Consider the following 15,191-nt stretch of genomic DNA (forward strand, 5'->3'; position numbering starts at 1 on the left):
ACTTACCTCCATCAAGACGGCCCCAACGGTAGATTTCCCCACACCAAACTGATGTCCCACAGAGCGGTAGCTGTCGGGGGTGGCCAGCTTCCAGAGCGCAATGGCAACGCGCTTCTCCAGGGGGATGGCAGGCCGCAAGTGGGTGTCCTGGTGTTGCAGGGCAGGGGCGAGCCAGGTACAGAGCTCCCGGAAGGTGGCCTTCGCATCCGGAAGTTTCTGAGCCACTGATCGTCGTCCAACTGCTGTAGCACTAGCCGGTCCCACCAGTCCGAACTGGTGTCCAGCCTCCAAACCCTCCTCTCCAGGAAAAAGTTGGGGGGCAAGGGCAGCAGGGCTGCAGCTGGATCCTGAGCGAGGGGCTCAACGCTGGCCTCAGGATCCAGCTCTTCTGCAAAGGTCAGCATGCTCTCCTGAGCATGAAGCATAGCTTCCAGCAGCATGGTGTGGGGCCATCGCCTGCCCAGGGGCAGCTCAGGCTCCATGCCCAAAGAAGCCAAAATAACACACAAACAAAAGACCAAAACAAACAAACGCACACAAGAACAAAAATACAAACAAACAAAAAAACCCAAAAAGTCTAAACCCAAGTAAACAAGCAAACAAACACACAAACAAACACACACACAAACAAACAGACAAACCAGATAATACACAGCTGTGGTGTCCGACAAAGCACGGCAACCAGAGCCAGGAAAACTGCAGCAGCTTTGCTTTCCCTGTAAAGGTTGGCAAGCTAGAAGCAGGAGCAGAGCAATGGCTATCCAGGAGTATCCCTTTAAGCATGTGTCTCTGCAGAGAGCATGCAGCAGTGCCAGGGCTTTATGGCTTCCGGGTGCCTCCTTCTGTCAACAGAGCGTCCTGCAGTCTGGATGCTCTTATGTCGACAAAGCTGATCGCTTTGTCGACAAAGCGATGTAGTCTGGACGCTCTATGTCGACATAAGTTTTGTCGACAGATTCTGTTGACAAAACTGATGTCGACGTTAGCCTGTAGTCTAGACATACCCAAAGTGTTGGTCACTGTCCTCCAAGTTACCCGATCCTTCACCTGCCTCTCCCAGGTGTCAGTGTCAATGCCACACTTTATCAAGATGTTCTTAAGAACATCTCTGTAGCACTTCCTCTGCCCACCACGAGACCTTGTCCTGGTCCTCAGCTGAGCATAGAAAATCTGTTTAGGCAAGCGTGTGTCAGGCTTCCTGACCATGTGACCAGACCATCATAACTGCTTGTGCGTGACTATTGCCTCGATGCTGCAAGAATCAGACTCTGCAAGGACACTAACATTGGTCCATCTATCCTGTCACGTGATGTCCAATATTCTCCTCAGGTACCTTTGGTGGAATTTCTCCAAATCTTTTATATGTCATTTATAGGGAGTCCAGGCTTCAGTTTTATGCAGCAATTTTGAGATGACTATGGCATTGTAGACATCAACCTTGGTCTGCCTCTTGATGTCATGGTAATCGAAGAATTGCCTCTGTAAACATCTATAAGTTGCACTGGCAGTGGAGATTCAAAGGTGGATTTCATCGTCGATGTCAGCATTGCTGGACAGATAGCTTCCAAGATAAGGAAAGCTATTGACATTCTCCAGCACTTGGTTGTCCACCGTGATGATTGGTTCAGATAATGGTATGGCGGGTATTGGCTGAAAGAGAAGTGGTTAGCCAAGGAAGCACCTATGCGTGATAGTGTTTTATGTGGAGATGCTGTTGCACATCAGCAACTACACGATGCTTGACCAAGACACAGCCTAGAACCAATGGCAAGGAGGTCCAAGTAGATGGGGGGACCGTGTCTCAAAGCACTGGTCTCAGCAGTTCATCCACCCGACGCCATTGGCTGTTCGGGTCGCAGCTCATCCACCATCTCCTCAAGGGATCTGCTGTTGGCCACTTGACACAAGGAAGGGGAAGGACATTTCCCTCACCAGCCAAAGAATCTTCGGCTGACTACCCACATGGTGTTCAGCTGATCGGCCAAGATCAGGCACCAGAGTGGCCTGCCACCATGTCCAAGCAGCTATGAGGAGGCAACCGTATGAGTTAAGCATGGCAAGCATACCAGTGCAGCTTGACCATCTGAAAAAGACAGGTGTTGGGCTGCATTAATAGAAGCATTGCCAGCAGATTGAGGAAAGTGATTATTTCCTTCTATTCTGTACTGATGAGGCCAATCTGGAGTTCTGCATCCAGTTTTGGGTCCCAACTACAGAAAGGATATGGACAATTTGGAGAGTGCCCAACAGAGGGCAAAGAAAAAATGAAAAGGGGGTTAGAGCACATGACTTACAAGGAGAGGCTGAGTTTATTTAGTCTGCAGAAGAGAAGAATGTGTGTGTGGGTACGTCTAGACTACCGCGTTTTGTCGATGGAAGTTTTGTCGACAGATACTGTCGACAAAACTTCCGTCGACAAAGAGCGTCCAGACACATTGAGTTCTGTCGACAAAGCAAGCTGCTTTGTCGACAGAACCCCGTAGTCTGGACGCAACCCTACAGGCAATAACACCTTCTGTCGACAGAACTCTGTCGACAGAAGGTGTTATGCCTCGTAAAATGAGGTATACCAGCGTCGACAAAACTGCTGAGTTCTGTCGACATTATGTCAACAGAACTCAGCGGTAGTGTAGACGCTGGTATAGTTTTGTCGACAAAAGTCCACTTTTGTCGACAAAACTCGGTAGTCTAGACACACCCTGTGTCGGGGGGGGGGGGGGGGGTGTGATTAGATAGCAGCTTTTCACTACCTGAAGCAGGGTTCCAAAGAGAATGGAGCCAGACTATTCTCAGTGGTGGTAGATGACAGAACATGAAGGAATAGTCTCTAGTTGCAGTGGGAGAGGGGTTGGTTGGATATTAGGGAAACCTATTTCACTAGGGGTGCATCTGCACTGCACCCTTAGCTTGAAATAAGCTATACAATTTGAGCTACGCACATTGCGTATCTTATTTCAAGTTAATTTCAAAACAGAGAGCGATTCCAAAATCTCCTTTAATCCTCGTGGAACGAGATTTGCAGAGACATCAGAATAGTGCACTCATTATTTCAAAAGCTATTTTGAAATAATGGGTGTGCTGTCAAGATGCAGAAAATACTATTTCAGGATACCGGAAGTAATCTGAAATAACATTGGTGTCTAGATGCATCCTAAGAGTAATGAAGTACCAGAATGAGTTACCTAGGGAGATGGCAGAATCTCCATTTTTAGAGGTTTTTAAGCCCTGACTTGACAAAGTTCTGCCTGGGATGAATTAACTGGGGTTTGTCTTTCTTCAAGCAGGGGATTGGACTAGATGACTGTCACGTTGCTGAATTGGAGGGAAGCAGCCAGATCGCTGCTGCACCCCTAGGTGGGGGTGTTGGCCCCAGAAATTGGTGTGGGGGGAGCCATGTGGGGTATTGAATGGGAGATTACTGTTTGTTGATCTTATGTACGCTATTTATGTGAGTGTATAATGTCTGTGTGTGTAGGTAGGAATCTGTAATCTGTGTGGAAGCTGAATATTTCTGTGAATGTGGTTAAGCATGGCTATGGACAGGCTGAGTAGCAAAGCCCTGTGGGACAATGACTCTCAATAGGCTATGGACACACCCAAAGAATGGGATTTGTCACCTGAGGGCAGCCAGCAGGAAACACAGAGATTGGCCTCTGACCAGGTGACTTGCTGCAGACTAGAAGAGGCCAGGAAGGAATATAAAGAGGCCATGTGGTCGATGCCATTTTGTTCTCAGCTCAGCACTTCATCCCAGAGGCAGCACTGCAGGGATTGAAGAGCCCGGAAGACCTGTGAACCCATCCTGATCGCAGGATGTGCAATAAGAACTTTTAAACCAGCAGCTGCAACATCTCTGCTAGAGCCTGCATCGAGGACTGGGAGATTCGGTGCATGTAACGTACTGTACTTTAATAACCTTACTCTCAGGCTTTTCTTTCTTGTAATAATAAACCTTTAGATATAGATTCTAAAGGATTGGCCCAGCGTGATTTGTGGGTAAGGTCCAGAGGGTAAATTGACCAGGGATCTGTGGCTGGTTTCTTGGAACCGGACAGAACTTGTTCGGGGTAGGTGGGATTGGGTGCTAGGACCCCTCACCTGTGTATAGGCCCGGGGCCATCTGGGGCACGGATATTGCTGGGGTGTCGCAGGGGTTTTGCTCGGGAGGCTTCAGGCAGGCTGCTGAAGCGCTCTGTGGGACTGGTTTGTGGCCTGTTTGGAGAGGTCGCCAGTCAGGGGGACTGTAAGGAGCCCCGGATTTGAGCAATTCGCCCTGAGCGGACGCACTCAGCTGTGCCCAGATACGGCCCGGTCCGTCACAATGACCTCCTGAGGTTTCTTTCTACACTAATCTTCTATGATTTTGAGGGGAGTATTTTTGCATAGAACATACTATTATCACTACATTTCTGCTATTTACAGATTGCTTGCATTTCTCAAACATAATGTTAAACACCTATAAGTCATACAGCAAACTTTCTGCTATAGACATTGAATTTAACACACCATGATAAATGTCCTTTCATGTGTATAACTAGGATCAATAATAGCATACATTAGTTAGGTAGGATAACCCTGCTGTTCTTAATGATAGTCTAATGTTCTCTAACGGTAACAGCTTCTTTTTTAAGGTGGCTATTAGATCGATATAAAGCACAGATCAAGTAATATCTGCAGTTTGGTACATGCATGAAATGCCTATGTGTGTTGTTCATCTACATATTGATTTCAAAGACTACATCTACACTGGCAGCTTCTTGCGCAAGAACTTTTTTGCGGAAGAGTTCTTGGGCAAAAACTCTTCCAGAAGAGAACATCTACACAGGCATGTGCTTTTGCGCAAGAAAGCTCTGATGGCCATTTTAACCAGAGGGCATTCTTGCACAAGAAATTCAGGCTTATTCCTGAGCGGGAGCATCATAGTTCTTGCGCAAGAAGCTCTGATTTTATACAGTCGAACGTCAGTTTACTTGCGCAAGAACACAATGCCAGTGTAGACAGGCAGCAAGTTTTTGCGCAAGAGCGGCCGCTTTGGCGCAAGATTGTGCCAGTGTAGACACGGCCAAAGATTTTCTTCCCTTTTATTAACCACACCACAGTTTCATCTTGTTGTTGGTGCTAGGCTCAACTTTTTGCTAACATTTCAAACCTTCTGGGTAGAACTTTATCCAGATCCGATGATAAAGATCCTATACATTTAGACTGTTCTTCTCTTTAAAGAAAGCATTTAACTCACAAAGAAAATAGCTGAACTGCAACTTAAAGGCTGACTATGCAGGCCCCAACAAAGAAAATTAAATCTTGAAATTGCAGATGTAGTCATCAGAACACTAATTACTATTTCATTGGCTCCTTTCCGATATAAACCTTCACTTCAATTGCAGGGTGGAATAAGATAATCTAAGGGCTATATTCTACCTAGCCATGTTGTGGGTGCAGAGGACAGGGAGGTCATGGTCTCAGAGAAATCATGGTGAGGAAGGAGATTACCTGCCTGGAACTCCCAGACATGAAGAGTTTGCATAATTACTGCTACCCACCTCTGTGGGGTTCAGTTTCCTCCTGCATCAACTTGCATGGCCATCCAGAGCACAGAGTGGAGTCATGGGCTTGTCTCCTCATTTCCCATATTAGGCCACTATGCACCCTCCATGGCAGGCCCACTGACAGGGGAAAAAGGAAGCTATGCCCCAGGGATGATTTAAAAGGGCTCAGTGGCTCCCAGTCACCTACACTATCATGGTAGAAGAGCTGGCAGCTAGGAGCCCCACACACTTTTAAATTGCCTGCAGAGGGCTCCTAGGCACACATGAGGTGGTACTGACAGTAGCAAAGGCAGCTGGGCAGGCCACGACTCCATTTCAGTCGCGCACTCCGGGATGCAGCTGCCTATTCATCCTGTTCCTCAGACGCTGAGGGAGTGAGGGGAAAGTGCTTGCAATCCATGCATGTCTCTCACACCTGGCTGGCTCTACACCTGAGCTCCCGTCACCAGCCAGGTGTGAGAGGCATGTACAGAATGCAAGCACTTTCCCCTCACTCCCTTAGGGTATGTCTAGACTACATGCCTCTGGCGACAGCGGCATGTAGATTAGGCTACCCGGCATAGGAAAATGAAGCGGTGATTTAAATAATCGCCGCTTCATTTAAATTTAAATGGCTCCTGCGTTGAGCTAATCAGCTATTTGTCGGCTCAGCGCAGTAATCTGGACACTCCACGGTCGATATCAAAGGCATTTCTCGACCTCCCAAGTAAACCTCATCCCAGGAGGCATACCTGGGAGGTCGACAAATACCTTTGATGTCGACCGCGGAGCGTCCAGACTACAGTGCTGAGCCAACAAACAGCTGGTCGGCTCAGCGTGGCAGCCATTTAAATTTAAATGAAGCGGCAATTATTTAAATCGCCACTTCATTTTCCTATGCCGGGTAGCCTAAACTACATGCCTCTGTCGCCAGATGCATGTAGTCTAGACATACTCTTTAGTGTCCGGGGAATGGGATGAAAAGCAAGTTGTGTCCCAGAGCGCACGGCTGCTGCCCCCATTACCCTCCCAAAATGGCTTCCTGGGGGCAGGCACGGGGAAACTCTGGCTGTGCCGTCAGTTCACTGGGCACCAGCCAGCAAAGACACAGCGCCACCCAAATGTCAGGTGGACCATGTCCTCGCGGGTGCAGTTTGTGAATGCATGGGGGGGCTCATAGACTACTTTGTCCCAGAGCCTAGAATTGCTGCCAGTGGGCCTGCTCCTATGAATGAAGCAGCGTCTGCACTTCAGAAACCATGAGGGTTGACGTTCTGGCTTGTATAAGCGCCATGCAGCATTGCATCAGTCAGCCAACCTCTGCATGTGTCAGAGTTCCTGCAGAGGAGCTTTTCTGCCTCTTTGGGATGGCTCCTGGTGCTGCCCCAGACTAGCATGAGCTCCTCTGTCCCTTACTGTGACGTGAGTCTATCCGGCACAGACTAAGTCTGAATGAGGAGGCTGCTCAAGGAACAACATTTCTTTTTTAAACCACAAGTGGAAGAAAGCAGTGGAAGCTGAATGGGGAGAGAAAGCTGTGTAATGACTCTGCTGTGCTGACCCCGCTGCCGATAAGGAATCTTTATTTAGAAGTGGAGGAAGATTGCTGCTGTCACACATTGCCATTTCATTACTCTGCCATCACAGGCAAGAACTGCTCTCATTATTTATAATTGTTGTCATTTATTTTTCTTTGGGAACAGAAAGCCTGAGAACACTTTGAAAATCCGATTGTACTGGCAATGACATTGAGCTTCATGAGACTTGTTCTGAGCAGTGCCATTTACTGAGCTGGGGAGGTTGAGCATTTAGTGCTGGGAGACATTACCTGCCTCCTCCCCCTGTGGATCATAGTGCTGGAATACAGTTAACCTAAGAACCTGTCTCTAGCTTTCTTTGCAAAGCACAGGAGTACTAAAGCATTTTGCAGCCTGAAGATTTGAAGTCAAATTAAGTGTAAAATTATTTTAACGGTTCCAAAATTACATCAAAAGCCAGGTGATGTGTTTGAGGCAGAGAGGTTTTGTTGGCATCCATTTTGAGCCTAGTGGTATATGGGTTCACCACATATGAGTAACTTGCTCATCTCAAACTCACCTTGATAAAACCTTTAAACCATCCCTTCCCAGTATGTATTCCTTATGCTTTTCTATTAGGCAGCCATTAGTGTTGCAGCCAAAAGGCTGTCATTTTCACATAAAGCCTGTATCACGTGTTGCCAACCTTCATTATTGTATCCTCAGACTGATATTTGGGGGAGGAGTTAAAGAACCACTTCCAGCAGCCATTTTATTACATGAGAATCTAAGGTTTCCTTTTTTTTTTTTTTTTTTAAGTAATTTCTAGCTCTGAAAGTTTCAAAGCAGAGACTGAAAGGATGACCCATGGGATCAGAAATCCCCAAGGCCAAAACTGATGATAAAAATCTTGATTTTAAAAGTGCTCTCATTGTTTCATGGGGATGGTCTAGTTCATATTTTGGAATGTAAGAGGTTGGTAATACAGAATGAGTGCTGTAAATTTGAAGTATCCAAACCAAAGAATAAAACCTTGCCTTTTGCATTTTTAATGGTATCTCCATAATTCAACTGTTCTGTGTCTGATTTGTATTTCTGCCACGACACCTTTTTACCATCCTGGAAGAGTAAAAGAATCTGAAAGAGTGGTGTGAAGGAACGTTAGTGAAAATGAAAATCAGACTTGAAGAAGTTAAATTATGAGTGTGGAAAGGGATCTCTCAGTAACGGAGAAAATGAACTCCACATTTTGAAGACTGCGAAATAAATTTCTGTTAAGGCACAGCAAGAGAGAAATAGAAAGTGAAGAAAGACACTGTTCCGTGGCAGGCACACTAGTCATATGAGCTCTGTTAATTAACCATAAAAATGCAGATTAAGGATTCCTTAGACAGCATTAAATTCTTCTCAGACAAAACTTAAGTTCACAGAATCCCAGTGCATCAATAGGAGAATTTTCTTCCTAGCGTACGTGAACATATTCCCAGAAAGGTACAAATTGTGGCCCTACATCTATGTATGCCTGAAGATTGTTTTTTTTTCTAACTTAGCTTTCTTTGCATGTGCAAACATTTGAGATCAGATATAGATGTACAGCAGTCACATAGACAAAACATATGAGATCAGAATTTCATTTTTACAAAATGATTTTTTTCAGCAGACTGCCACTTCCTTCATCCACGCTGTCAAATCCCTAGCGCAGAAAAGTCATTTTTATGTGAAGAACCCATTTATCCCTCTTTTTAGATACAGTAATAGCTTTGTAGTTGCTACGTGTTACAAATGCCATGGTTCAATATGTAACTGGGTATAGCAATTGGCAAAAAAGTCCAACTTGCTTTGCTCTTGTGCTGTGACATTTTCTCATCTGCTGTACCCAAGAGCCCTGCAACTCTCCTGATCTTAGAATCTAAACTTGTGGTCAACTCCCAGGGGAAAAACAGTAGGAAAAAATAATGGAAACCTAGGTATTTCATATCTTGAAACAAAAACTACTATAGACAGCAAAGATATAAACTGAAATTATTGTTTAGTAAGAGAAAATAATTTTCTTACCAAGCACTTGTATGACCAAGTGTAAAATCTTTATTTTGAAGTTAAACTTGAAATTTAGCATGACGGAAGGGAAATTTACAAATTCCACGAAGATTTAACAAGGACTCTATGATGGGGTGTCCTTCTGTGCCCCCCCAGGACTGGAGGGGGTTAAGGTGGCCAAGCAGGCCTATTAACTCCAGAGACTGAACCTGGAGGGAGAACCAGGGAGCATGGAATTAATAGTAAGCAGGTTTAGGTGGGCAGGAATATGCAGGGCCTAAAAAGCCAGGAAGATGGCAACAAACTACAGGAGTTCTTAGAAAAGGATACTTACTCCATGGGAAGAGGCAATGAAGAGACTGGCAAACCTAGAGGTGTGGAGAAGGCAGGGCCAGGTTATGACATGGTATATCGAGTTTAAAAGACTCCATAACATTACCAAAAAATGTATTATTCTAACAAAGAACCAAAAAAAATAGAAATAATATTTTTTATTTGCATATCTACTGGTACATAGGTGAGGATGCAACTAAAAACTAGCATTTTTTCTATTTATAGGTCCTTCATAGTCTGAGGCCCTAAACTGTAGTTTACTTAGTATGTGCATAAATCTGGCACTGCCAGGAGGTATGGAAGTGGAACTAAGCTAATTTACACCAGCTTTGGATTTGGCCTACAAATGAAAAATAATGAGAGATGTTCTGAACTGGTGCAAAAAGGTTAAATTCCAATTCAGTTAAAGAAATGTGCAAAGGAGAGGGAGTTCTTTGATGTGTGACTTTCCAGGTTTTTTCTGAGCTGGTTAACCCACTCCTAATTTCAGTGGATTGATAGGATGGGAAATGTTGCATATTTTTCTACATTCAAAAGTACTTCCTTGTGCTAAACTAATACTTCAGAGACAGAAAATGACAGAGAAGGAGACTGAAGCTAGAACTTCAGAAATTTGGCCAGTTCTCATAAAATGTTGGGTTTTACGTGAATAATATCACCATTACCTACAGCCAGTGACAACGGAGAGATGGCAAACACTGACACCTCCAGACTGGCATTAATTGCTTAACAGGGATGTTTGTAGGAAGCTTTTCCTTACTTGGATACACTTATCTTTGTCATTGATCAGCAATGATGGACTCCTATCTGGAAAGGCAAGTAAATATTTTATTTTGGAATTTTTGCTGATTAATTCTACTCCTTGATGTTATGATTGTGTCAGATATCATAATAAAAACAATACTTTGCTCTTTTATAGCACTTTGATCATCTAATGTTCAAAGACTTAGAGACACAGTTAGATCAAATTCTGGCCAATTTTAGATTTTCTAAAAACAAGCATTTACAAAGCTTAAGACAAATATATTTGCATAATTTTATAAAGAATTCCAATGGAAAGAATTTTTTTTAAATCTAGGAGTTTTCCCTTGCATTAATGTTTGCAATCTAAATAATACAGCATTGATTAGTGCATGAGAACCTGAAAGTTAAACTAAGTGGAAACAAAAGGCGAACTGACAGCATTTCCAGTTTCACACCGCAGAGAGGAAGGTATTAGTAAATTGTTTAAAAAATGAAAAGTCAATTAATTTTGAAATTGTAACTTATTGCAAGAGAATTTTTTGTAAATACGATTTATCTAACCTCATTTGAAATGAGCATATTAAATCTAATGCATCATAAAATCTTGTGATCAGAATAATCTGTTTCTGTAGAGTTAGCCCCCCCTAATAGAAAACTAGAGGGGAAAAAAAGTTTAATAAACTCTGTCATTAATTCATCGCTCTTAGCAGACAAACACTATCAGGATGACATAAGTTTCTTTTGCTTATTTTGTTTGAGCCCAAGGACACAAAGTACTAGGATAGCATAAGGATATCCACATGGGGTCTGTGCAAATTCAAAGGCACACACCAGCCAGTCAGTTTACCTGGAGCACAAAGGTTAAAAAAAATCAAACAAAAAATATCAGCTTCATGTCCCTATTGAGTCAGATGCCAAACTTTCTCCCCATGTTCCCTTAAGCCTCTTCTGTCTTTCCCTGACTCTGAAACAACCAGCTTCTCATCACTGGCAGAAGATGGGGGAAACAGGCAATCTGAACTGGTTCAGAGAGCTATGACCTGCCTTGCTGCAAATGTTTGTCTGTCCTTACTCATCCAATATCAGATATTGTAAAAAAGAGAGGCTGTCAAACTAGCCAAATAATTAAACTGTACTTTTATTTAGCATGGTATTAGTGCTATTCAACAACTGGAGGCTTGGGTCTCAGAGCCTGGGTCCCAGGCTGAGCCCTAAGATCTATATGCTGCAACTTTATAGCCCTGCAGCCTGAGTCCCATGAGACCAAATTAGCAGACATGGGCCAGCCATGGGTGTTTATTGCAGTGCAGACATATCCTTTGAGTAGATCACCTTTTGACAGCAGCGCATTCCTGTGTTAAACACTCTGGTTGTGCATTGTAGCACAAAGGAAGCTTGACTGGCATAAAAGGCATGAGAAGACTTGAGATTTTTAGGTTCAGTTCTCAGTTCAGCAACAGACCCATGTAATGCTGGGCAAATCACTTAGGTCCAGGAACTCAAGAGTACCAGGGCCATGCTGCTACACGCAGCATGTAATGTTGGTGTCTGTGTGTTCAGTAAAGATCACTTCTTCCAGTCTCTGCCTTCTGACTGTGTGACTTACTGCTAATGAAACACCCCACACCCTTATAAAGAGACACAGCTATTTCTCCATTTCGTCCCTCACCTAATGGGGATAACACTTCAGTCTTTCACTGGAGGGCTGGAAGATTGTAAGAATAAGTCCAAATAATTGGGCAGTTACTTAAATATGATAGTACAGAGGATTCTATACCTACCTAGAAAGATAATTCTGCCTTTGGATTACAGAAAGTGTTACTGCATTTTGTGTGGGGTATGCACCCAGATGCCATGGTGATGGGCATACAAAAATCATTAACTAAAGTGCATATTTTACTGGACCAACTTCTGTTGGTGGGAGAGACAAGGTTTTGAGCCACACAGAGCTCTTCTTCAGGTCTGAAAAATATACACAGTGTGTTGCAGCTGAATACAAGGTGGAACAAATAGTTTAGCATAAGGTAGTTAGCAAATTTCAGGGGACCATTTGAGCTGAATAAGTAGCTCATTAACACCCCTTCAGCCATGGTGGGGAAGCAAATAATAATTAGGGGTGTGTGGTCAGTTTTGTTTCTGCATTACACAGGTTATCTCAGAGTATTTGGGTAGCCCATTCCATGATGTGATCTATTTATCTGGTAGCATGTTCTTGTTTGGTAAAGGTGTTTTTGAATATGTTAAAGTATATATCCTGGACTTTCTCTTCAGAGAATATTCTGTGGTATCTCAATTCCTGGCTATATAGTACAGGTTTATTGATATGTTTTGGGAGGTTATTGTAGCCATGTGAATAGGTGTGATGAAGGTGATCCATGGTTTCTTGTTTATAGTTGTCTGTAGTGTTCTAGTGTTGAACCTGACTGTGATGTCCAGGAGACTGATGCTTATGTGGGAGTATTCCAGAGGAAGTTTGATGGATGGTTGGGGATTGTTGAAGCTGTGGTAGAGTTTAAGGGAGAGGAGTTAAATAATCTGTCAGAAGCTGAAAATATAATTAATGTATCTTAAGTATGTCTTAGTTTTATGGCTTATTTATCCAGAAAAATCTTCCTCAAAGAAGCCCATGAAGAAGTTGACATATGGGGGGGAGGAAGATCCTAGTATACAAGGTTGTTCCCATGACGCCTCCTGCTGGTTGCTCCAGGGAATTGGTTCTTTAGTCCACAGGGTGCTTCCTTCTCTCTGGTGTCTCCCTCATTCTCACTCCACCCTGCTGTTCCGGATCCCCACCACGGCATCCTCTTCAGGACATTGCCCTTCTGAGGGTTATATCAGTAGTCTTTAGTCTCTACTGCCACTGTGGCTCACGGTGGCCTCCAAGCCTAGCCCCTCTGTCTCAGGAGCAAGCCACTGTTTGCATAGGTCACGCCTTGGTGGCAAGATGAAGTGCAAGGGTGGGAAGGGGTGACCTAGACTCACCCACTACTCTGGGTCCCACCCACAGGGACTCTCTGGCAGTAGCCTTGTCCTGCCCTCTCATTCTCCCCTTCACTGCCTCTTGTTCCCTGAGACACTTCCCCCAGGACCCTTTGAACCCACCTAGCCTTAGTGGCAAGACCAGCAGCCTGGCAGGTATCAGTCGGAAACCTACCTCTCTAGCCCCCCTGAGCCTGCCCAGCAATGCTCTCCTGAAAGTGCTTCTCCAGGAACCAGGTCCTGCGTCTTCCCTGGTCAGGTTTTAACTGTTTCTCTCTGCTGGGCAGCTCTGTATATTTAGGGCTGCCCCAGCAAGCCACACGTTGATTGGCTACTAAAAAAAACTCTCCTTTTTTGGCCAGGACTCTGGCAGGCTCCTTCCAGTCTGCTTTAACCCCTTCTGGCCAGTGTGGGGCAGACACCCCACCACACCATGGCTTGGACAAAGTGTTGTTGAATGTAAAATTGTTAAAGGTGCGTAACAGAATGCTAGGCAATAGCAACCAAGCTAGCACTCTGATCACTGCAACTCCAGTTAATTACTGCAGAACAGACCTAATTAAGCAGAACTGTGCTTAACTGATAGGTGGAGGAGAGCCAGGAGGCTAATTAAACCATTAAGCAGAGGATACAAAAAGTCATAGAATGAAGGGGTGGAGAAAACAAAGGAGAAGAGAGTTTGTTCTTCCTACTGGCCTTGGGAGCTGATGGCTCACTAGGACTATAGATGAAGGCACATAATGTGTAAATATGATGGAAACCAATATTGTAAATACACTGCACCAAGTGGTTTACAGGAAGAAGGTTTCAGAATTGTTTGTGGACTGAAAGGGGCAGAAGCAAGTAGACCTTGCCACAGTGAGGATGAAATGGATGAGTTGGGTGATGTGTTTGGGGTGAACATCTTAGTGATGTATGTCGTCTTCTAAATATTAGGATACAGCTATGCAATCGTTTTGAGGGATGTTGGTATATAGCAGGGGTGGGCAAAAATGGCACACAGGTGAGATCCGAGTCACCAGGGTTAGACTCTGGTGGGCTACCGCTGCTATATTTACCTGAACCTCTGTAGGCACAGGAGATTGCAGCTCCCGTTGGCTGTGGATCATCCTTGTGAGTTCTTGGTTGATGCTGGCCCCTTTTTATCCTGGTTTAATAACTATTTGGTGGTTAGATTTCAGAGACTATATAGGTGGAGAGATTGTGTTGGAGGTTAAGCTTGTTAGAAATTTCAGTACCTTTTTTTTCTGAAGCAATTGGTATAATGACACAGGTGTGGTTTTCTCCTCTCTGTGTTCTCTAATCAGATGATTCCTTTTTCTTTTGATACCTTTCAAGTTACCGCATTGTTTTGAAAGAATTTTTTGAGGTGGAGTCAGCAGAAGAGTTTTTTCTAGTTCACCACCTGTTATCATGGTGTCAGGCTCTGTGGTGGGGCAGAAGTTAAGTCCTGTAGGGTGTGTCTAGACTACATGGCTCTGTCAACGGAGCCATGTAGTCTAGACACTCCCGTAGAGTATGAGCAATTCAGGACTAGTTACGAAGAGTCTGATAAATTGATGATCAGGTGCCATGTAATGACCATTGATGGGTACTGGTGTCACGGTTTCTTCTGGAGGTGGTGTTCTATGAGTTGTGGAGTAAGTTGTAGTTGGCTTCATTTTTAGTTTATATTGGATGGCTGTTGTGGTTTTCTGACAGTTGTTTTGGATTTCTTGCATGATTTCTAGCTAACTTTCCTGATTTTTTTCCCCTTCCAGTATGTGGGAGCATGTGGTGATTTCTTCTGTGATGTGGTCCCTTCTGGAGTATGTAAGGTACAGGAAATGGTTCCTTATTTTTTTCTGAAGTCTGTTTGCAGAGCTTTTCCACATGTTGACAGTTGTATGTCACAACGACTCTGTGATAGGGTGTTTACTCCATATCACCCCTAAAAGGGTTAAAGTGACTGATTAAGAGGCTAATTAACCTAGCAGGCTGCACCTAGGGCAAACTTGAGTTTGAATTCGAATACTGCCTGAAATGGCACTTAGGCTATGTCTAGACTGCAAGCCTC

The 15,191-nt window shown here is 44.2% G+C and overlaps 1 long non-coding RNA gene across 4 annotated transcripts in view; it reads right to left on the reverse strand.

Moving 5' to 3' along the window:
- The window catches only part of LOC112546628 (uncharacterized), a 120,815-nt gene that overhangs the window by 20,350 nt on the left and 85,274 nt on the right, over window positions 1-15,191 (reverse strand). For 2 of the 4 annotated variants that reach the window (XR_012904366.1, XR_012904365.1), the window contains 2 exons: window positions 9,414-9,447; window positions 9,098-9,288 (listed from right to left, as the gene is read on the reverse strand). The exons of the other annotated variants lie outside the window; for them this stretch is intronic. This is a non-coding gene — a long non-coding RNA (uncharacterized LOC112546628). The remainder of the gene's footprint in view (window positions 1-9,097; window positions 9,289-9,413; window positions 9,448-15,191) is intronic. 4 annotated transcript variants of the gene reach the window in all.

Source organism: Pelodiscus sinensis, chromosome 5, assembly GCF_049634645.1.
Source record: "Pelodiscus sinensis isolate JC-2024 chromosome 5, ASM4963464v1, whole genome shotgun sequence".
In the NCBI taxonomy this organism is placed as follows: domain Eukaryota; kingdom Metazoa; phylum Chordata; order Testudines; family Trionychidae; genus Pelodiscus; species Pelodiscus sinensis.